This window comes from Mus caroli, unplaced genomic scaffold (genome assembly GCF_978045245.1).
Source record: "Mus caroli unplaced genomic scaffold, Mus_caroli_1 scaffold_5, whole genome shotgun sequence".
Lineage (NCBI taxonomy): Eukaryota > Metazoa > Chordata > Mammalia > Rodentia > Muridae > Mus > Mus caroli.
Genome location: NW_028227260.1, coordinates 137,294,337 through 137,319,133, shown reverse-complemented (window position 1 = coordinate 137,319,133; position 24,797 = coordinate 137,294,337).

Sequence of the window (24,797 nt, the reverse complement as noted above, 5' to 3'; positions counted from 1 at the left end):
TCCACCGAATGGTTTTAGCTCCTTTGTTAAAGATCAAGTGACCATAGGTGTGTGGGTTCATTTCTGGGTCATCAGTTCTACTCTATTGATTTACCTGTCTGTCCCTGTACAAGTACCATGCAGTTTTTATTACAATTCCTCTGTAGTACAGCTTGAGGTCAGGGATGGTGACTCAACCAGAGGTTCTTTTATTGTTAAGAATAGTGTTTGCAATACTAGGGTTTTTGTTGTTGTTGTTATTCTAGATGAATTTGAAAATTCCCTTTCTAACTCTGTAAAGAATTGAGTTGGAATTTTGATGGAGATTGCATTGAATCTGTAGATTGCTTTCAACAAGATTTTCAGATTTGGCTACATTTTTACTGTGTTAATCCTGCCAATCCATGAGCATAGGAGACCTTTCCATCTTCTGAGATCTTTTTCAATTTCTTTCTTCAGAGACTTGAAGTTCTTATCATACAGATCTTTCACTTGCTTAGTTAGAGTCACACCAAGGTATTTTATATTATTTGTGACTATTGTGAAGGGTGTTGTTTCCCTATTTTTTTTCTCAGCCTGTTTATCCTTTGTGTAGAGAAAAGACACTGATTTTTTTTTTTTGAGTTAATTTTATATCCAGCTATTTCACTGAAGTTGTTCATCAGGTTTAGGAGTTCTCGGTGGGATTTTTGGGGTCACTTATGTATACTATCATATCATCTGCAAATAATGATATTTAGACTTCTTCCTTCCAAGTTTTATCCCTTTGATTTCCTTTTGTTGTCTAATTTCTCTGGCTAGGACTTCAAGTAGTATATGGAATAGGTAGGGAGAAAGTGGGCAGCCTTGTCTAGTCCCTGATTTTAGTGGGATTGCTTCAAGTTTCTTTCCATTTAGTTTGATGTTGGCTACTGGTTTGCTGTATATTGCTTTTATTATGTTTAGGTATGGGCCTTGAATTCCTGATATTTCCAAGACTTATATCATGAACGGATGTTGGATTTTGTCAAATGATTTCCCAGCATCTAATGTGATGATGATGTGATTTTTGTCTTTGAGTTTGTTTATATAGTGAATTACATTGATGTATTTCCATATATTGAACCATCCCTGCATCCCTTGGATGAAGCCTACCTGATCATAATGAATGATTGTTTTGATGTATTCTTGGATTCAGTTTGCAGGAATTTTATTGAGTATTTTTGCATCTATATTTATAAGGGAAATTGGTCTGGAGTTCTCTTTTTTGTTGTTGGGTCTTTGTGAGGTTTAGGTATCAAAGTAATTATGACTTCATAGAACCATTTGCGTCTAGTAACTTCTGTTTCAATTTTGTGGAATAGTTTGAGGAGTATTGGTATCAGATCTTCTTTGAAGGTCTGATAGAACTCTGCACTAAACCCATCTGTTCCTGGGCTTTTTTTGTTTGGGAGACTATTAATGACTGTTTCTATTTCTCTAGGGGATATGGGGACTGTTTATATCATTAATCTGATCCTGATTTAACTTTGGTACCTGGTATCTGTCTAGAAAATTGTCCATTTCATTCAGTTTTTCCAGTTTTATTGAGTATAGGCCTTTGTAGTAGAATCTGATGAATTTTTGATTCCTTCAGATTCTGTTGTTACGTTTCCCTTTTCATTTCTGATTTTGTTAATTAGGATAATGGCCCTATGCCCTCTAGTTAGTTGGGCTAAGGGTTTATCTATCTTGTTGATTTTCTCAAAGAACCAGCTCCTGGTTTGGTTGATTCTTGGTATAGTTCTTTATATATATATATATATATATATATATATATATATATATATATATATATATATATATATATTTGGTTGATTTCAGCCTTGAGTTTGATTATTTCCTGCTGTCTATTCCTCTTGAATGTATTTGCTTCCTTTTGTTTTAGAGTTTTTAGGCGTGCTGTCAAGCTGCTAGTGTATGTATTCTCCAGTTTCTTTTTAGAGACCCTCAGAGCTATGAGTTTTCCTCTTAGGACTGCTTTCATTGTGTACCATAAGTTTGGGTATGTTGTGGCTTCATTTTCATTGAACTCTAAAATGTATTTAATTTTTTTGTATCTTCCTTGAACAAGTTTCCATTGAGTAGAAGGTTGTTCAGCTTCCATGTGTATGTGGGCTTTCTATTATTTATATTGTTATTGAAGATCAGCCTCAGTCTGTGGTGATTTGATAGAATGCATGGGATTATTTCAATATTTTTGTATTTGCTGAGGCCTGTTTTGTGACTTATTTATTATATGGACAGTTTTGGAGAAGGTACCATGAGGTGCTAAGTAGAAGGTATATCCTTTTGTTTTAGGATGAAATGTTCTATAGATATCTGTTAAATGCATTTGTTTCATAACTTCTGTTAGTTTCACTGTGTCTCTGCTTAGTTTCTGTTTCCATGATCTGTCCATTGATGAGAGTAGGGTGTTGAAGTCTTCTACTATTATTGTATGAGGTACAATGTGTGTTTTGAGCACAATAAAGTTTCTTTAATGAATGTGGATGCCCTTACATTTGGAGCATAGATGTTCAGAATTGAGAGTTCATCTTGGTAGATTTTTACCTTTGATATGTATGAAGTTTCCCTTCTTGTCTTTTTTGATAACTTTAGGTTGAGTGTCGATTTTATTTGATATTAGTATGGCTACTCCAGCTTGTTTCTTGGAAAATTGTTTTCCAGCCTTTTACTCTGAGGTAGTGTCTGTCTTTGTCACTGAGTTGGGTTTCCTGTGTTCCTTGGGTACTTTCTCTAGCTCTTCAATTGGGGGCCCTGTGATCATCCAATAGCTGACTGTCAGCATCCACTTCTGTGTTTGCTAGGCCCTAGCATAGTCTCACAAGAGACAGCTATATTTGGGTCCTTTGAGCAAAATCTTTCTAGTGTATGTAATGGTGTCAGCGTTTGGAAGCTGATTATGGGATGGATCCCCGGATATGGCAACCCAACAAAATGTTGGGTTCTGTTTACATAGCCAGTCTGTTAGTCTATGTCATTTTATTGAAGAATTGAGTCTATTGGTATTAAGAGATATTAAGGAAAAGTAATTGTTGCCTCCTGTTTTTTGTTGTTGTTAGATTTGGAATTCTGTTCTTCCTTTAGGTTTGTTGAAAGATTACTTTCTTGCTTTTTCTGGGTTGTAGTTTCCTTCGTTATGTAGGAATTTTCCCTGTATTTTCCTTTGAAGGACTTGATTAGAGGTAAAATAATATGTGAATTTGGTTTTATCATGGAATACTTTGATTTCTCCATCTATGGTAATTGAGAGTTTTGCTGGGTATTTTAGCCAGGGCTGGCATTTGTGTTCTCTTAGGGTCTGTATACCATCTGTCCAGGATCTTCTCACTTTCATAGTCTCTGGTGAGAGGTCTGGTCTAATTCTAATACGTCTGTCTTCATATGTTACTTGACCATTTTCCCTTACTGCTTTTAATATTCTTTGTTTAGTGCATTTTGGTGTTTTGATTATTATGTGAAGGGAGGAATTTCTCTTTTGGTCCAAACCATTTGGAGGTCTGTAAGCTTCTTGTATGCTCATAGGTATCTCTTCTCTTTCTTTAGGTTAGGGAAGTTTTCTTTTATAATTTTTTTGAAGATATTTTCTGGTCCTTTAAGTTGAAAATCTTCATTCTCACCTATATCTACTATCCTTAGGTTTGATCTTCTCATTGTATCCTGGATTTCCTTGATGTTTTGAGTTTGATCTTTTTGCATTTTGCATTTTCTTTGATCATTGTGTCAATGTTGTAATATTCTGCATCTGAGATTCTCTCTTCTATCTCTTGTAAATGTTGGTGATGCTTACATATATGGCTCCTAATTTCTTTCTTAGGTTTTCTATCTCCGGAGTTGTTTTCCTTTGTGATTTCTTTATTGTTTCTACTTCCATTTTTAGATCCTGGATGGTTTTGTTCAATTCCTTCACCTGTTTGGTTGTGTTCTGTAATTATTTATGGGATTTTTGTGTTTCCTCTTTTAGGGTTTCTACTTGTTTAGCTGTGTTCTCCTGTATTTCTTCAAGGGATTGATTAATGTCCTTAAAATCGTCTATCAACATTATGAGATGTGATTTTAAATCTGAATCTTGATTTTTCGGTTTGTTGGGCTATCCAGGACTTGCTATGGTGGGAGTACTGGGTTCTGATGTTGCCAAGAAGTCTTGATTTCTGTTGGTAAGATTTTTGTGTTTGCCTTTTGACATCTGGTAATCTCTGGTGTAGATATTCTAACTGTCTCTGGCTGGAGCTTGTTCCTTCTTTTTTAAAAATATTTTTTATTAGGTATTTTCCTCATTTTCATTTCCAATGCTATCCCAAAAGTCCCCCATACCCTCCCCCCACTCCCCTACCCACCCACTCCCACTTTTTGGCCCTGGCATTCCCCTGTACTGGGGCATATAAAGTTTGCAAGTCCAATGGGCCTCTCTTTCCAGTAATGGCTGACTAGGCCATCTTTTGATACATATGCAGCTAGAATCAAGAGCTCAGGGGTACTGGTTAGTTCATAATGTTGTTCCACCTATAGGGTTGCAGATCCCTTTAGCTCCTTGGGTACTTTCTCTAGCTCTTCAATTGGGGGCCCTGTGATCATCCAATAGCTGACTGTCAGCATCCACTTCTGTGTTTGCTAGGCCCTAGCATAGTCTCACAAGAGACAGCTATATTTGGGTCCTTTGAGCAAAATCTTTCTAGTGTATGTAATGGTGTCAGCGTTTGGAAGCTGATTATGGGATGGATCCCCGGATATGGCAGTCTCTAGATGGTCCATCCTTTCGTTACAGGAATGCTGGCATGGGATTACAGACTCAAAGAAGGAACAATTCCATCACCTGTTTGGTGGGAATTGTTCCTTCTTTGAGATTGTAATTCCATGCCAGCATTCCTGGGAGACCAGCTCTTTCCTGGAAAGACCATGTACAAAGGACTGAGGAACAGCCCCACCTCCTGGGTGCAGATGTAGGTTCATAGGACCCTGTCCCAGCTGCTCTGCTGCTTCTGTGGCCTCTGTGCTCCTGAATGGACTGGCCTTAGAGAGTCACCTGAGAGAAAATGGCCAGACCCATTTTATTTCAAGGCCTTAAGTTGTATCAGCAAGTTTTTTTTTTTTTTTTTAATTTGAGATCCCTGTATTTTTCTTTGTTTTTAATTAATTTATTCTTTACACTCCATATTCCATTCCTTTTCTCCTTCCCTCCCATCCACTCTCAGACTATTCCACATCCCACACATCCTCCCCACCTGCTGTCTCCACATGGATGCCCCCATCCCCCACCCCACCTGACCTCTAAACTCCTTGGGGTCTGAAATCTCTTGATGATTAGGTGCATCATCTGTGAATGAAAACAGACCCAGAAGTCCTCTATTGTATGCGTGTTGGGGGCCTCATATCAGCTGGTGTATGCTCTCTGTTTGGTGGTCCAGTGTTTGAGAGATCTCATAAGTCCAGATTAATTAAGACTGCTGGTCTTCTTACAGGATTGCCTATTTCCTCAGCTTCTTTCAGCCTTCCGTAATTCAACAACAAAGGTCAGCTGCTTCTGTCCGTTGGTTGGGTGCAAATATCTGCATCTGACTCTTTCAGCTTCTTGTTGGGTCTTTCAGAGGGCAGTCATGATAGGTTCCTTTTTATGAGTTCTCTGTAACCTCAGTAATAATGTTAAGCCTTGGGACCTTCCCTTGAGCTGGATCCCACTTTGGGCCTGTCTCTGGACTTTCTTTTCCTTAGACCCCTCTCCATTTCCATCCCAGTAATTCCTTCAGACAGGAACAATTATGTGTCAGAGTTGTGATTGTGGGATGACAACCCTATCCCTTACTTGATGCCCTGTCTTTCTGATGGAGGTGACCACTATAAGTTCCAAAATACCTCCCTCTTACAACTGCTTTTATTATATCTCAAAGGCTTTTATCTGATATGTATTAATGTTCATTCAAATATAGGAAAGTTTTTATTTCCTACTTGGTTCACTCAATGACAATTCATCATTCCACTGTGTATTATTTAATCTCATTGGGTTTCTGTATACTCTACACATTCCTTTAGTATTGATTTGTAAATTTATTCCATTGTGGTTTAGATAGAATATAAGTATTGGTTCAATTTTCTGTATTTGTTGTTGCTTGATTTGTTTTCAAACATGCAATCTACATTACATAAAGTACCATAGATTGCTGAGAAGCATATGTATTCTGTAGTGTTTGAATGATGCTCTATAAGTATCTATTAAGTCCATTTATTTTCATTTAAGTCAGATGTTTGTTCTTTTTTGTTGCTGTTGGGCTGCTGGGTCAATTGTTAAGTGTGGAGTATTGAAGACATTTAGTATTATTGTTCTAGTTAATCTCTAACTTTAATCTGTAAAGTTAGTCTGTAACTTTATATCTAGTAGTATTTACTTTATGAAATTGCATGTGCTTCTGTTCAGTGAGTATATGTTTAGAACTATAATGTTTTCTTAATGGATTGTTTCCTTAATCAGTATGAAGTCAACTTATTTACCTCTTCTAACTGGTTTTGGTTTGAAATCTACTATATCAGATACTGTGATATCTGCTGTTGCTTCTGTCTATTTATATGGAAGACCATTTCATTCACTCACTCTAAAGCAGTGTCTGCCCTTTTAGGTTGAGACCCATTTCTCAAAGGCAACAAATAGATCCATTTCTCCTCTTAATCCATTTTGCTTCTCTGTGTCTTTTGGTTGGGAGAGAATTTTTATTTAGAGGATTTTGTTGTTGTTGTTGGTTTATATTTTGCTTTTGTTTCTTGAGACAGGGTCTCTCTACATAGCCCTAGCTGTCCTTGAAATCACAATGTAGACCAGGTTTCCCTTGAACTCACAGAGATCTGCCTGCGTTTGCCTCTCCAGGTTTTATAAGGCTTTTTGTTTTCTAATTCCTCTCTTGCTTAATCATTATTCAAACATCTTATGCTTTGCTATAGCCTCACGGGTGTGTCCATCTTTGTGTTCTGTCTGATGGATTCCTTGAAGTGCTTTCTGTACAGCTGAGCTGTCTCAGTGGGTATGAATTCCTTTAGCTTTTTTTTTAACCAGTGGGAATCTTTTTTATCTATTATGACAAATAGCTTTGCCCAGTATCAGAGTATGGGCTGTCAGTTGTTGTCTTTCAGAACTTGAAATACATCATTCCAAACCCCCCTGGCATTTAAAATTTCTGTTGAGAAACCTGGAGATATTCTGATTAGACTAGCATCATATGTGACCTTGTAATTTTCCCTAGCTATTTTCAATGTACTATATATGCTCTGTGGTTTTATTATGCCTTGTTTCTGTGTGCTCTATATGTCTCCTGTCTCACTACTTTTGGGGCATTTTCTACTGTAAATTTGTTGAGAATATTTTCTATAGCATCAGAGCTATTCTTATTGTTAGATTTTTTTTTTTACAGGATACATAATACCTTGAACAGCTCATTCATTCTTTAGTAATTTTCTTCTGTCTTTGTTGCAATGTTCTGATTTGTCCATCCAGTCTTTAAGCTCAGATATTCTGTCTTCTCCTTGGTCCATTATATTGGTGAGAGTTTCCATGGAACTCTTTCTTTGGATTGTGGGGTTTTCTCTTTCTAGTGTTTTAGTTTGATTTTTCTCTATTGTTTCTACTTTGCTGAATTTCTCTTTAATATCTTGTTTTGCCTTCCTTATGTTTATTCCATCTTTTTAGTGTTGTTTATGTTCTCTTTGGATTCATTCATGAGTTTGTTTTCTTCTTTAAGTATACTTATAAACATTCTTTGGAGGTCTTTGGGATTTCATTTAATTCACTCTCACTGGAGCCATTACTGTGAGATTAGTAATTTTTGGAGAAGTTGTGGTCCCTTGGATTTTCACGTGTCTTACATTACTGTGCTGAGCTGTATACATCTGGGGTTGCTTCATTGTTTGGAATTTTTAACAGCTGTGTTCTTTCAGTTGAAGTATTTTTAGTGTTCAGGAGTGTCTAGGATATGGTAGCATGGAGGTACATACATTAGAAGTTATATTTTCAGTCCAGGAGCTCAAGGTGCCTGGTGCAACCTCTATATTACTTCCACAGTAGAATATTTACTTTGGGGAAAGCCACAGCTGCTGGATATAACTATTATGCAAATATCACTATTAGTCAGCTAACAACAGTGGTCCCTTTAAGTTCAATAACTTTTGGAGTGATTTCTGGCAAACCTGCACTGAGCTACTTAGTGTGGTTCTCAGATGTCTCCTTAGTGCTCTCTCAGTTTGCCTTGCCTTGTCTTGGCATATTGGTGCTGTGTGGGGAAATTGTGAGTGGGAGCCCTTGGCTTCAGTTTCCATCTCCCTGTTGGATGGCGCTTGTTTACAGGGAAGAGGAGGCTATAGGGTGTTGCCTGGTTGTTACTATGGACCTCAGCTGGTCCCTGCAGTCTGCGTTAACTTTTTATGTTCTTGTAGTGCTTGTATGTGAGACAAATGCACTTTCATAGCAGTTTCTACCACAGCTCCAAGGGCAGATTGCTTTGTCTGGTCTCTGCGAAGCTTACAGAGACAGCTTGGTGCATATAGCCATGGATTCACAGTGCTTCCTGCCTGCTTTCCTGCACGAAGTGTCACTCAGATTATATTTTCTCCTAGTGTTTTGTTGCATAGATTGACTGTGTCCTTAATCATTACTTCAGCTGCTTTAGATAGACCAGTAAAATAGATGTTTTATCATTTTCTCCTGTCGCAAAGCTTGCCTCATTTGTTTGTTTCTGGCTTTCTGTTTTCTTTCTTGATTTACAAACAAACAGAAAAACAGATCTTGTTATTTAGCACTGACTGGCTTGGGAATTGCTGTGTAGACCAGGCTGGCCACAACTTCATGGCAATACTCCTACCTCAGCCTCCTGATAATTGAGATTGTATAAATGTATCACCATTTCCAAATTTCCTTATTTTAGTTTTTCTGGCATTTGTCTAAACATGATGTTTCAGTAGATCTCTCTTTAAGCTTCCACCTTCTTTCTTCTAATTTACCTAGTCTTTTCTTGACATTCTAAAGTAAATTTTCTATTGGGCTATTGATTTCTAAGATTCACATTTAGTTCTTTTTTTTTTCAAAATATTTGTTCCTTCTCTAAATTTCTTATTAATATCCTGTATTGTGTATTTTGTTATTTCCAAAACTCATTCTCTTGAATTTGTCTTCAGTAATTTCACCCATTTTGATGTGTTTGTAATTTGTTACTAGAAATTTATGCTTTTATGAAATTTATGCCATACTGCTGTGTCCTTTTCTATTTCTTCTGTTCCTCTATTGAAACTTGTGCATCTTCTATAATAGATACCCCTCCAATTTTTATGGAATGATCTAATAAGTAGCTTTCTTTTGAAGATGTATCATATAGTATCAGTGTTTTAGTCAATGAATTTATTTTTGGATAGACACTGTTGTTGATACCAGGACCTCTGAAACCCAGGACATCACATAGGTGGGACCTGCACACCTGTTGCTAAGGCAACAGCCACCATATTCCCAGAATCCACTTGGCTTACCTCCCACATTTACCTGTGATTATGTCCTCATCCAAATATAAAGAAAGTTCCCCCAATCTCTCTCTCTCTCTCTCTCTCTCTCTCTCTCTCTCTCTCTCTCTCTCTCTCTCTCATTCTTCTCCCTTCTCCTCTTCTCTTTCTGCTACCACCTCACCCTTCTCTCTCCCAATAAACCTCATGTGGAACTGTTTGGCCTGGTGTGGTTCTTCTGAAGCCATGTGACAGTCAAGATCATAACAACTGTAGTATATTTTTCCCATGTCATTAAATATTTTACATGTATTTATTCTTTGTGTGTATGTGGATGGGTGTGTACCTATCCCAGTAACAGAGATATCAGAAGACAACCTGCAGTAGTCAATTCTCTCCTTCTCCCATATGGGTTCCTATTATTGAACTAAAGTCATCAGGCTTGGTGGGAAGCCCCTGTCCTGATGAGTTATCTTTCTGACTCCCCTGTCTCTGTTTTTTGTTTTTGTTTTTGTCTTTTTGGTTTTTTCTTGTTTTTTTTTTTTTCTATGATTATTGAATTCTGGAACAGTTCATGTAGTGTTAGTTTTTGAAAGTACTATTGACTCTGCAGGTCACATGAAAGGGACACTAGCAACCGAAATATGTGGTAGGTATGGTGTATACAATAGACTATGTCAGTTGCAGAATACAGGGCTACACCTACAGTGGGAGTGGTGGCCTCTATCAGATGATGGGGATTTCCTAATTCATATTGATGTTGGCTGTGTTATCTGAAAAAGTCTCATAGCAGATGCTCTAGTGACTGTGAAGGACCCAAACCTTTACTTATCCTCTGTCTAGACACTAGTGAAGACCATGCTTCTACAGGGTGAAAGGTGGTGGTGGGAACCACAGTAGTCCTTATTTGGTGGCCAAATCCAATCTTGCCAGCAATGTGTGATTAAAAGTCTGACAAGGAGCAGAAGCAACCAACTGTGGAATGGCGTAGGTGTGGTGACAATAGTGCCATGTTATTCACAACATGCACTTTGGCTATTGCGAATGGACATACCTTCCCAGAAGAATGTCACACACTCCCTCTACTATCTATGTGGCTTTCACAGTCTTTTCTCTTCTCAAACCCAGAAGTAATCAACAGAAATGGGTCACAGTTAAACTGAGAAAATTCTGTCCAGATGAAGTGCCTGAGGGAACTAGAGAGAGCTGAAGGTAGCTAACAACATGCAGTTTCCCTCTTGACCTTCATAGCTGCTGTTCCAGGGGTGGGGCAGGACAACAGCAAGGTGGAACCATTACTCAATACAGTGTCTGCATGCCTGTGGGTGGAGGTAGTGACAAAGAATTCTTTCCTTGATAGTGTGACAAGCACTTAAGTCCAGTGGTGGTGGTGGGTGGTGGATATTATGTGGGTAACTTTCTTGGACCTGGAGTGAAGCTGTATTTGACTGCCCTGGCCCCTAGTTTCAGAGAGCAGGAGTTATTGGAGTGCTCTACATTCACATTTGTCTCCTAACACCTCTCCACAACAGTGTGCTACCTACTGAGCCAGTGAAGGGGAATGTTGCTTGGATCTCTGAGATTGGAATATGCATGTAGTCCAGTTTATAGTCAAATGACAGGGCCATTATCAAGCAGGTTTCTTGCTACAGGTCCCTGAGGGTTAGGTCAGAGATGTTGTGAATTCCTTTTCCTTAGCCTGGTTCCTGAATATATTTTAAGTTGTTTATTTATCCCTGCTACAAGTCTGTAATAGTTGCACAACTTTTCAATAGTTACGGTTGTGCATATTCATACTGACTGTACTTAATAGGACTTTACATTGGAAGTGCCAAAAAGATTTTATTTCCTTTACTGTGCTGCAGTTTCAGTTGTTTTGAGATCTCCAAAACAACTAATTCACCTGTCTAATTCCAGGGTTCTTCCTGGACCGCTCACCTCACCTTACACTGTTCATTCCTTCTGTTGCCTTGCTTCTTGAAGACAAGCTAACAAGGTCTGGTTGCCTGAATTCAGCCACCTCACTATCTATCAAATGTTCTTCAAATTAATTTAGGAAGAGATAAGGTATAAGTTTGGAAATCTTCACATTCTGGCAACTCTAAAGCAGGAATATATCCTAAGAAAATGCTGAGAAGCTAAAAGAGCACACAAGAAGTCACAATTTCCTGTTCTTTTAAGCAGTATAAAGCTGGCAGGTACTGAAATGAGTATGCAATGTTGTCTAACTACTGCACATTCTATGTTAGATATTATTTAGCCAAAACTCAAATGCTCACTAGATATTATGTGGGAATTTTGTATATGAACTACTGGACTCAAATTTACAAAACAAACATACACAGTACACTGGTGCCAAAAAGAGACTAAGAATATGAAATTCCACTGAGGTTCACAGCGGTAAGTTTTGGGTGATATTTCCAGGAAGAATTTTATTTTCTAACTAATAATTAGCAATCTAGAATCCATCACTCACTTTATAGATGTTAAGATTTTTGGGCATATTTTCTCTATCTTCCCTCCCTTCCCCTTTCTTCTCTCTCTGTCTCTCTCCTTTCTCTCTCTCTCTCTCTCTCTCTCTCTCTCTCCCTCTCTCTCTCTCTCTCTCTCTCTCTCTCTCTCTCTCTCTCTCTCTCATTCTTTCTCTCTCTCTGTGTATGTGTGGCATTCCTCAGAAGTTATCTACATTGGTTTTGAGACAGGTTTTTCACTGGGACCTACCTGGCCAGTGAGTTTCCAAGAGTTCATTCCCGTCTGCCTCCCTTGCATTGGGAGTACAAGTGAAAACCATTATTCTGCTTTTTTTTTTTTTTTTTTTTTTAATGTGGGTGCTAAGGAATGAACTCATGTCCTCTTGCTTGTGTGGTAAGCTTTGTTCCATAAATATGCAATTGAAGAAATTTGCCCTGAATTTACTTCAATATTCTCATCAAAGAGGTAACTATTATGAACAGGTATGCTGTTTTCAGATTTATATTACAATGCTATAATAACTATTTGCATACATGCACCTTTGTACACATGTACACAGGTACATATGTACACATGCCAGTCTTTGTTCAGAGCATGAAGAAAGTGGAATTGTTGGTTGTACAACAGACATATTGTTAAAAGGCACTTGCTAACTTGTTATCCAATTCCATTCCAGAAAACTAGTTAGGTATGAAATATATTTTCTTTAAATTTGTGTTTTTCTTTTTATTAGGAACCCTGAACATCTCTTTGTGCTCACTACTCATTTCACATTCCTATTTACCTGTACCCTTTACCCAACCTTTAATTGTTTTTAAGCAAATTTATAAGTTCATTATACATTCTTGATCACCAACTTGGTTCATATACATTGTATCTTCTCATTTCAACTTGACTTTTAATAATTCTATTACACTGATTTATTATTTATTTAGTCACTCTGTGTATGTCCATGTGTATGTATGTGTGTCTGTGTATATGTGTATGTCAAGGTGCACAAGTAGAAGTGAGAGGATAATTGATGGGGATAAGATTTCTGACTCTACTGTGTGAGAACTGGGGATTGAACTCAGGTCTTCAATCTACTTGCTAAGCCTTCCCAGATGCTGTTTATTTGTTTGTTTCTTTTGAGACAAGATATCACCACGCAGCCTTGGCTGGCCTAGAGCTATGTAGACTAGGCTGGCCTGGAATTCACAAATATTAACAGGCTTCCTGAGTGTTGAAAATGAACGTGTGTGCCATCACATCCAGGTCTCTCAAATTGCCTTTAACTACAAAATAAGTTAAACGATTACAGTGCCAAAATCTTCAGTATTTATTTTATAATATCAGCTTCATATTTTTGTATTACCATGCCAATGGCACTCTTAAGAACATTATTCTATTTTTTTCTATGTGAAAGTGTTTGGGCTTTTCACTTAGATTTTTAAATCTTCCCAGTGTTGATTTTTTTGCTACCATGTTTTATTTTCACTTTTATTTTCTTTGTACATATTCAATTCTTATAACTCAATTCAGTGGAAAACTTGTACTCTCTTCATTAATTTTAATGTCATTTCCATTGTATACAAAATTGCAGTACGTGTTTAATTATATTTGTAGACTTCATTGAGCTTCATTAGTCTGATCATTCCTTTGGATAATGTCATGCTGTTTTAAGTATGTCTATAAGATGTTTATATGCAATACTTTTTATTCATTTAGAAATATATAATTATTTGCTTCCTAATATCTCCCTTAAGTCACGAATGAAACGTTGTTTCCATTTGCTTTACTTCATTTTTATAAATTTTCCTTTCATATAATATAATTTTCTTTTTAGTGAATGGATTTAATTCATTTTTATAACTTCTGAGATCAGTTGATACAATCTTCTTCATATTGTTTTACTGCCGCTTTGTGTTCAGACAGTTAGCTTAAATAGAGTTAGTTCTTTAGCAAATGAAATCTCTTTAATCTAGAAAATTTTAAGTAAATCTATTATTGTAGAATATATATTTGCATAGATATTACGAAAGTATTGAAGACAATTCTATATATCCTATACTTAGATTACCCTCATTAAAATTATAGATTAGAATAGTGAATCTATCACAATTATTACCTTCATGGAAAGGAATTTGAGCACAATACTCTAAAATTTAAAGGAAATACATGTAAGTTAGTCTAGCACTTTTATCTATTTATTTTTATCATTAAAATTTTATTTATTTTCATGTTTTATTAAATAAATTTTAAAAATTTCAATATATACACTGTATTTATGCCATTTCCCCTCCTTCTTCTCCCTCAAACCCCTCCCATGCATTTTCCCCCATACCTCCTGCTCCCTCTCATATTCATGGCCTACTTTTATTTGTTAGTGATACATGTTTACATATATTTATATATTTACATAAATGAAACCTGCTGCATACACACAGACACACACACACACACACACACACACATTTAGGACTGACCATGTGGCATTGCATAACCAAATAGGGGACTTATCCCTGTGAAAAACCTTGATTCTTTATCTTTCAGCAGTGATTAATTGCCTATAGCTCTTCATTTATGGATAAGGCCCATGTGTAATTTCTCTTATCCCTGTTGGCATGTCAACTGCTCTTGTCATTGTTCAGATCTTGTTCAGGCTTCTCATTATTCAGATATTACTTCATTCCTGGGGTGTAGTTTCTCTTTTATATGTAGAAGACCCAGTCTCACAGCAGATTTCTTGATGCTTTTACTCTTGCAATTTTCCTTGTTCCTTTACTACCGTGTTCTCTGAGCTTAATGTGTTGGAGTTGTCTGGTAGATGTATATGTTGAGGTAACAAAAATGAATAGAAAATAGGGCGTAGATAAGAGGAGATGTTACTTCAACCTCATAACAAAATGAAGCTTTGGAAAATGGATTATATTCAGTTTTTTTTCCTTGAGTCATGAGAGTTGGATTTTGTACCTCTGTGTGAATCATTTGCTACATGTACCACTAAGCATGATTGGTGTGTAATGTCCAGGAAATAAGGTTCAGAGGAGGACATCTATCTGATGCTAGAAGATAGATAGTATTGCAGCTAAAAATGAGATAAAGTGGACTGATAAAAGAAATCTCTTCAGAGTACATACAACATTCATTAAAATTCCAATAATGTCCATTACTTTACAGCTTGCCTTTATGTCATTCTGGCTTTATCTATACCACATTAGTATTTCCCTGAAGCAACTTAAGTCAATTGATTTTAAGCATTCAGTGTCACCATGTTTTTAAAGAAACATGGCAGTATTTTGAGGTTTCCTACTCTGAAATTTATGTTACTGAGCAAGGCAAGTCTTATAATATTTATAATATAATAAAACAAGACAGGGTTTTTCTGTGTAGCCCTAGCTGCCCTGGAACTCACTCTGTAGACCAAGCTGGCCTCTAACTCAGAAATCTACCTGCCTCTGCCTCCCAAGTGCTGGGATTAAAGGTGTGGGCCACTATGCCTGGCCAGTCAGTAGTTCTAATCTAGAAAAAAAGTTTGTATTAATATATTTGACCTTAAGATCATGAATATCATTAGAACTATGGTGAATAATTTAACTACTTAGTGAAGATTTCTGAATTTTCACATAAGCATAATTCTTAGGGAGTTGTTGCTTTTAGGAATGGTGCAATCTTTTTAAATCATAAGCAGTTCTCCATAGCATGGTTGCACTAGTTGATCTAAATGTAGAGAATTAAGTGTTTTGGGGTCATTTCACAGTGTATTATTGTTTTAATTTTGTCATACTATGTGAATGATAAGAACATCAATTTAGGTTCCTTTATGTTCCCTCCTTCACAATATTATTACCTTAAATAATTCTTTTCACATTTAGAAACATCATTGTTAGATTCTTTGATCAACCACAAAACACAATTAGGAACCCTCATAGAAAAAGAAGAGCACATGGTATTTATCTATCTTTTTTGCTTGCTGAAAATTTTTTTCCTACTTGATAGTCCATGATCACTTCCTAGTTTTTTGTTTGCATGCAGAACTTGCTTTGCTTATTATTTCAAATACATTTCTGACATCAATGTCTGATTTCTTTCCTTCTTTACTTTTGGAGCTTCCTTTTGCTGTATATACAGTTGTTAATTTAAAATAAACAAACAAAACCAACCAACCAACCAAACAAAAACATGGCATCTCTTTTTGTCCTCCATGGATGAGAAATTGTCAATTCAATGTTTTCCAGTTTTCCCCCCAAAATTTAGACGTATACTGGTACATTGTTTTGAGGTTATTATCTTTGAGGTCCACTGAAATGAAGAAAAAATACTACAAATTAACTGTGAGAATTTCATATATGCCCAGCCATGCTTTGGTTATATTCACGTTCTTGGTATTCCTTCTTATCTCTCTATGTCCTTCCTGCAGTCCCTCCGCTTTCTTAATTGTCTTTCTTAGAGATTGCTGTCTTTATCTTTTCTCCAGATTTAATACATGGGAAAATGTCAGCAATCCTTAACTTTCAGAGGAGGCTGGCTTATTTGGCTTTACTTGATGATATGCAGTTACACAAGTTGTTTACAAATAAATTCAGTCTCCATCATGTTATTTGTATGCATATGTATGTGCATCACTCTCTCTTCATTCCTTAACCTTCTACTGTCTTCTTAAGACTATATTATACGTCAGATGCCACGAATTCACTGGACTTTTTGAATGTGTAACTTTACATTTCAGAGGGAGTTCTGAGAAATTTCCTTGAGTGCTTTTTCACCCCAGAAATTTCTCTCCTGTAAGTCCAATGACAACAAACAGCTCACTCTTTCATTATACGTCTGAAAGTCCTTGATTATCATCTCCTGACTTTCTCCGAAATTGATAATATAATCTGTCACAAAACAAGCCTTAATTAAAAAAAAAAGTATTTATTTTACTTTTGAATTCTGTCTGTGTTTGTGCAAATGCCTATATTGTTCAGAAGAGGACATCAGATTCTCTGAAAGTGGAGTTACAGGTGGTTGTGATCTACCTGACACATAGAAACTGAGCTTGGGTTTTTTGCTAGAGCACTAAGTATGCATCACTGCTGAGCCATCTCACTAGCCTCTTGATTTTTTTTTTCTCACTTAAATTTTTTTATTATTTTAATTGAAAAATTATTTTTTCATATAGTATACTCTGATTATGATTTCCCCTCCCCTAGCTCCTCCTAGGTCCTCCCCACTTCTCAACCCACTCAAATCCAAACTCTTGCACTCTCATTAGAATATAAACAGACATCTAATCAGCATTTTCAGCCATATTTGGCAGAGAGCTGAAGGAATAGGGAAATCCATCATGCATCTACTGTTTCTTCTTAGGTGTGAAACTCAGTTTGTAGTGCATCCAAAATATTTTGAACAATATTCCTAATAAACCTTACTCACATATCATTCATTTCTTTTCTTCAAGCTTAGCCCACTATTTTATTATAGTATACCTTTATGCTTGTAATATCGAATTCCTTTAGTGTTTATCTGAAAATGTCTCTAGTCATATTTACACTTGAATACTTATCTGCCTGTAGAATCCTAGGTGAGCTGTTATTTTTCTTTTTAGCTGTTAGATGAATGGCTTTTTAATCCTGTATTATTTTAACTTTTACTGATATATATATATATATATATATATATATATATATATATATATATATATATATATCACGTGCTATGATGTTTGTGTGGAAGTCAAAGGAGAGTTTGTGGAATTCTGTTCTCTCCTTCCAACATGTAGGTTCCAGTCATCCAAAGTGAGCCATCTCATTGGCCATTATTCTGTATTACCTATCCAACATCCATTGTGAATATGATTCTCATTTCATCATGGATAAAATATGCTCTCTGTTTTTCTTTTGTCTTCAGTACCTGGTAGTTTTTCTACCTTGTTTTGACATATAAACTTAATTTTACTTATTTTGATCGCATCTTTACTCTTGCAATCTGAATACTTGTATCTTCCTTATATTGTGGAAATCAAGCCTCTCACTCTTTCTTCTTTGTATTTTCTCATCGCCAGTAGGAATGATTCTTATATGTATGTTACAGCTTCTCACATCCATAATTCTCTTCTTAATCATTTATATCTTAATCATATAGTCAATTTTGTTTTAATTTAGTGACTACTTTTATTACTGAAAGACTTGTGGAGTACTTTTAAATTAAAATTACTATGTATCATTAGAACCTCTTTATTCTAGAATGCATGTGTATGTCTTAAGTTCTATATTTATTATTTGAGCATATATATACTGTTTAGTTGCTGTTTGCTTTCTCCTTCTGTTTGTTTGGTCTTTTCTTTTTCCTTTTAGAAGTCTCTGGTATTCTGTTTGTAAGGTCGTCCCTAAAGAGTAATTACTGTACAGATTTGTGCCAGAGGCAGCTGAGATTTAATCCACCAGGAAGCAGCTTTCAATGTTAATTTTACTTTGTATGTGTTCACTCTGTATGTCATACAAATTCAGTCTTTATTAGGGCAATTTATCATGGGATAGAGGTTTTTATTTCCTTCTGTCGACTTTTTTTGTTTGTTTTTCACCCAGTAAGGTGATCAAAAGTGTTTCCTTGAAGCTTCCCTGGACTACTGAACAGAGGTATTTCTTCTAGTTCTCTACTCTCAGAATAGAGCTTATCATGTATATGGCTCTGTTTATAGCTCTCTTCCTTGCACAGGTACAAGGTCATGATCTGCTTCCCTGAAAAGGCATTTGATAGCATAGCTCCTTACTGTCAATGCCTACAAGCAATTAAAAATGCCCTTAGATAACTGTAGTAGTATTCAATGTGCTTAGTACTCAAGGTTCAAGTTCTTCATATAGCAACTAAGGATTGTGCTATTGAGATTTATCATGATTACTAAAATTGTCTCATTTCATCCATCATTTCTATGTCCTTTCAGTGGTGTTTGGTGGTGGACCAGTTTTTCATGTTGATGGAAATATATAAATTCCTTTGAATAATGTAAAAGTATGGTGGATAGGTGTGTGTGTGTGTGTGTGTGTGCTTTTATGGTCATTATCCTTGGAAATGTATTTTCACAGAAGGAAAAACCTTATGTGACTCAACCTCAAGGAGATAACTATACAGATAGATGTATGACCAATTACAAAATTCTAAAAGGTTGAACAAACTTTCTACCTTTTAGGGAATTCGTAATCTTCCTGGTATTGGTGTTTTTGAGCATACTTCTCTGTAATGGACAAATGACAGCATACTATTCTTTGTTTAAAATAACCTATGATTTACTTTGCATCAGTCTTCAAATTTCAGCAATGCATTTTCATTGTCTACCTCCCATTTAGCTAAAAGTATGCCTGATGAATTCTGTGATTACCTACTTCCAATAAAACAAACAAACAAACAAACAAACAAACAAACAAACAAAACTATGGGGATTTTTGGGCCATTTATTTCTCCTAGTATTTTGACTTAGAGAAAAGTTTTTCATCCAAATAGGAGTCATTTCAGTAAAAACTTCCTGCTTATTTTTACTGAATTTTGCATGATTTAAGATGCTAGATTTTATGTTTTGTTGTATTTATTTACCTTTAGAAAATGATTGTACCACATCAAGAGTTAGCCAACTCCCTTCTCATTATATACTCATATATTTTTAGTCTCTTTTGCTCCTACAGCTGATAGTGGTGACTATTAATCTAAACTATGTTTTAACATCAATGTATAGTAGCTTGAATATGGAATCATGTTGTTCTTATTGTTACTTGAATTTTATGTTAAACTTTATCATAATAAGTCAACACAGTATACATTAAAGGTTACTTATAAAACAGTCCAGATTTAAAGAACGAACAATTAGTGAAGTTTTACAAAATGCTATGAAGATTGAGAGAAGTTTAATGCTGGATAACAATCCAGAGAACTTCCCAAACAGGGATAAAAACATGTTTTAAATCAGTTATTTACTTAAATTCACAGATACATTTTGAATTTTTTGCTATCTTTTAAAAAAAATTGGGTTTTTGAGATTATAATTGTACCATACAATTATATGTAATATGAATTACATTGTATTTATATGTATATCCATAAATACTTAGGTATAATTTGCTCATGTCATGTTATTTATACATATATTCAGAGTTGAGCATTTGCTATTAGATAAATTCTTGGTGTGCTCTCCTCTGGGGAAGACTATTTCTTCTGCTCTCAGCATTCCTCGGTTGCCTGTAGTTCTTTGTGTACGGTTGAGGCCTCATGGACTCTTCCTTGTCCAATTTGGCCTGTCTGTTGGTGTCATCCTTGTTCTGTTCATGTGTAGGTAGTCAAACTGGTGAGACTTTATGGGTGTAGCTTTTGATATAACTAGCAGACACAATCTTACAGCAAAGTCCCCTGACTCCTTGGTTCTTAAATCTTTCTGCCTCCCTTTCCACAATGTTCCCTGAACTTTCTGTGTGGGAGTGTTTTGTATATGTATCCTTTGGGACAGGGTTCTACAACACTTCATTTTAATAGGTTGTGATTTTTCTTTAACGGTCTCTGTCTGTTGCAAAGAGGTGTTTCCTTGATAATGTGAGTCAACTTGTTTATGAATATGTAGATATTATGAGAACATTCTACATGTTTAGGCTTGTATTTGACTTTTCTAGAAGTCTTCAGTGTTAGTTATCACCCCATAATCCCTCACTACCCTGCCCTCCCCTGCTCCGACCTTACCTAACTCTCTGACACCACTATTCTTCAGTCTTCCTTCACACTGTTGGCATTTTCTTTCCTCTCTCTTACAAGCCTCCTGCCTTACTATCTTCCTGACTTCTACAGGTACTGCAATTTAAACAAATATATTTAAGATTCAAAGCTAACATCCATATACAAAACATTCCGGTGAGATTTTCTTTATTGTTCTTGGCTTATTTACTCAAAATGATTATTCCCAGCATCATAATTGACCTGTGTATCTTATAACTTAATTTTTCTTAAAAAATTCCATTCTGTAAATATATCACATTCATTATCAGTTCCTTAACTGATGGATATTTATGCTCTTTCTATTTCCTGGCTTTTATAAATAGAGCAGAAATGAATATGGATGGACAAGTATTTCTATAGTAGAATATAGAGCCCTTTGGGTACATGCTCTGGATAGCCATAACTAGGGCATGTAGTAGATCTACTTGTAGCTTTTTGAGGTTCCTTCACACTGATTTCCATTCTAGCTGTAACAGTTTTCACTCTAACCATTAGTGAATAAGTGTTCACCTTTCCCCACAACCATACCAGAATTTGTTTTCATTTATTTGTTATCCTAGCCATTCTGACTATACTAACAGGAAATCTCAAAGTAGTTTTAATTTACATTTCCCTGCAGGCAAAGGAAGTAGAAAATTTAAAATGTATATTTCATACACATGGACTGTTTTTTTTCTCTTCTCTTCTCTTCTCTTCTCTTCTCTTCTCTTCTCTTCTCTTCTCTTCTCTTCTCTTCTCTTCTCTTTTCTTTTCCTTCCCTTTCTCTCTTTCTCTCTTTCCTTCTTTCTTTCTTTCTTTCTTTCTTTCTTTCTTTCTTTCTTTCTTTCTTTCTTTCTTTCTTTCTTTCTTTCTTTCTTTCTTTCTGTTAGGATTTATGCCCAAGTTGTTAATTGGGTTGGTTTCTTGGTGCTTGGTTTATTGAGTTCTTTGCATATGTAACACCCTGTCAGATTAACATATCTGGTAAAGATATGTTTCCTATTGTGTATGTTGTCTTTTCATTTAAATAATGAAAGCCTTTGCTATACAGACACTTTTTAGTTTCATGGGTTTCCATTTATCAGTTATTGGTCTCAAGGCTTGTGTTGCTGACTTCCTCTTCAGAAAATCCTATTCTATGCCTATTAAGTTGAAGCACATCTCCTACCTTCTCCTCTAACAAAATAGGGGGATTTGTTATTATGTCAAAGTCCATGATTAATTTGGATTTGCGTTGAGTGCAGGGTGAGAGAAGTTTATCTATTTTCATTCTTCTCCATGTAGCTGTAAAACTAAACAGAATTATCTGTTGAAGATGCTACTCTTTCTTCAATGTATATTTTTGTCCACTTTGTCAAATTTCAAGTGACTATATGTGCATGGGCTTATATCTACATCTTCAGTTCTATTCAATTGATCACAGTGCCTGGTTTTATGTTTGTTTGTTTTTGTTTTTTGTTTATTTTTATGTTAATTCTCTACAGCATAACTTGAATTTAATGATCGTGATAACTCTTTGGTGTTTTATAGTTCAGGATTGTCTTGGCTATCCCGGGTCTTTTGTGTTTTCACATGAATTGTTATATTGCCTTAAAATTTTGCCAGTAATTGTCATGAATCTGTATATTATTTTTGGAGGGTTGACCATTTTCAAGATTCCTACTAATCTATTAACATGGAGATCTTTCCATCTTCTGGTTTCTTCTTAAAATTCTCTCATCAGTGTCTTAAAGCTTTCATTGTACAAGTTTTTCACTTCATTGATTAGATTTATGCTAATGTACTTGATTTTATTTTTAAAGTTGAGGTTGAAGTGAATGGGATTGTTACTGCGATCTCTTTCTCATATATTTATACAGGAAGACTTCTTGTATTTTTCTATTAATTTTGTATTCTTGGAGAATATATTTATCAGCTGTAGTTTTTTCCTAGTGCAGTCTTTAGGATCTCTTATGTACAAAATCATATCATTCTGAAATAAAGATACTTTGACTTTTTTCCTTTCCTATTTGTATTCCCTTGCCTCTTCCTTTCCTTCTGTCTTAATGTTGTAGGTAAGTCTGGCTTAGTGTTGCAGGCAAATCTTCAAGCACTGCATTGAATGGGGGTGGAAAGAATTGACATCCTTGAATTGTTCCTGATTTTAGAAGAAATGCTTTGATGTTTTCTTAATTTAGCATGAGGTAGGCTCTGAGTTTCATGTATTATCATAATATGTTTTAACAAATCATATTAACAAGTGATATTTTTCTCCGCTAGAATCCAGTTGCATTTGCCTTATAGTTTAGAATTATTTTTTTTTTAACTTGAGGCTTAGCAGTTCAGACCACTTGTTTGTTGTTTGTTTGTTTCTGAGGACTGGTGCTTAATTCCTAGCATCCTCGTGGTGGTTTATGACTATCCAGAACCCTAGATCCAGTGAATCCAACACCCTCTTCTATCGTGAGAGGGCACTAGTCACAAAGTGGTGCACATACATTCATGCAGGCAACACACACACACACACACACACACACACACACACACACACACACACACACACACACACATGCACAAAGTTAACTAACAAACTAGCTAAATAAATCCTTCAAAGATTTTTAAAACGCCCAGAGAATTTTTTTTTTGCCTATATACAATGCCAATATAGCTATCATGGCGGCAGTAACTTTGCATAAAAACCTATATTTTATTTACAAACATGTATTCACATAATTCTTATTTAAATTATAATTGAGACCTCTGATCAGCCTTTTATTTTCATAACAATTCAGTTTCCAAAGTAGAAGATTTGATATCTACTTCCTACCTTCTATAAACTTGGCCCTTTTTATAAGTAACAAGCCTCTTTTCTTTTTTCCTTGCTTTGAAGAACTCAATACTAATCATTCTTTAATTATTTCTTACCTGTCTATTATTTCAGTACTAAATATTTTTGCATCATTTTGCCATGTAAATTATTGAACATATCTTTCTAAATAGAATGGATCCTTTGAAATTACTTACCATATAATAAAATTAAGTTGAATGAATTTATTTTTTCGTTACCCTAAAACTTGCTATCTAGAGTGCATGCCTTCAAACTACTGGAACCGAATATACTCAGGGAGCTAATTAGAAATGCAGATGACTAAGTGTACAACAACCTTACTGAGTGAGAATGTGTATTCTGTCAAGATGCCAAATGAATCCTTTTTACATTAAGCTACAAAACACATTCATCTAAGTGCATATGGAAGAACAAAGATTCCTTTGGATATCATAATGTGGTTCAAGTTGGGACAGATGATATTACTACAGTTCAAGGGTGTCACATTGAGATGAGAGAAGATAAAGAGAAGAGCCAGAAGAAGGGAGATGAAATTCATTTCATAATTCTGAGGAAGTATGTCCTGTATGGCAGACAGATTTGATAATTGAAAGAAATAAAGCAAAGGAAAACAGAGAGTGAATACACAGTTTAGCATCATCAATTCATGGGAACTACTTTTCATTTTCAATTAAAACATTATCATTTAAAAACAAACAATCTCTTCTCAGCCAGTAAAACTTCCCAGAGGTACTATAACTATGAGCAAATTTACATGTTGGTACATTGTTATACCAAACATAAAACACCTTATCATTTCTACTATATAAATCTAGAATGCATTCTTGCATAAAAGCCATATTCCCAAAAACAAATTAGCTCTGAGGACACAGTTATTAAAAGTACTTGATCAACAACTCAATTAGATGTAACTTGTTCCCAGAATTGGAGTTTTCATTTGGCAGTGAGAGATGTCCAGATGGGGCTCTGTCTTCTATGTTCAATGAGCGTAAGTGAGGAAGTGTCTCTGTAGTAAGATATATAGTCTTTTGGGTATATGCACAACAGTGGTACAGCTGAACTTGGGGTAGATTAATTCTGACATTCCTGAGGAACTGCCACATTGATTTCCACAGTTGCTGTCCAAGTTTATACTCCCACCAGCAATGGATGAGTGTTTTCCTTACTCCATATCTTTGCCAGCATGAACTGTTCTTTGTGTTTTTGATCTTGGCCATTCTGGCAGGAGTAAGATGGAATCTAAAAGAGGCTTTGATTTGCATTTCCCTGATGGCTAAGGATATTGTACATTTCTTAATCTGCTTGTTAGTCATTTGAGATTCTTCTAATGAGAATTCAT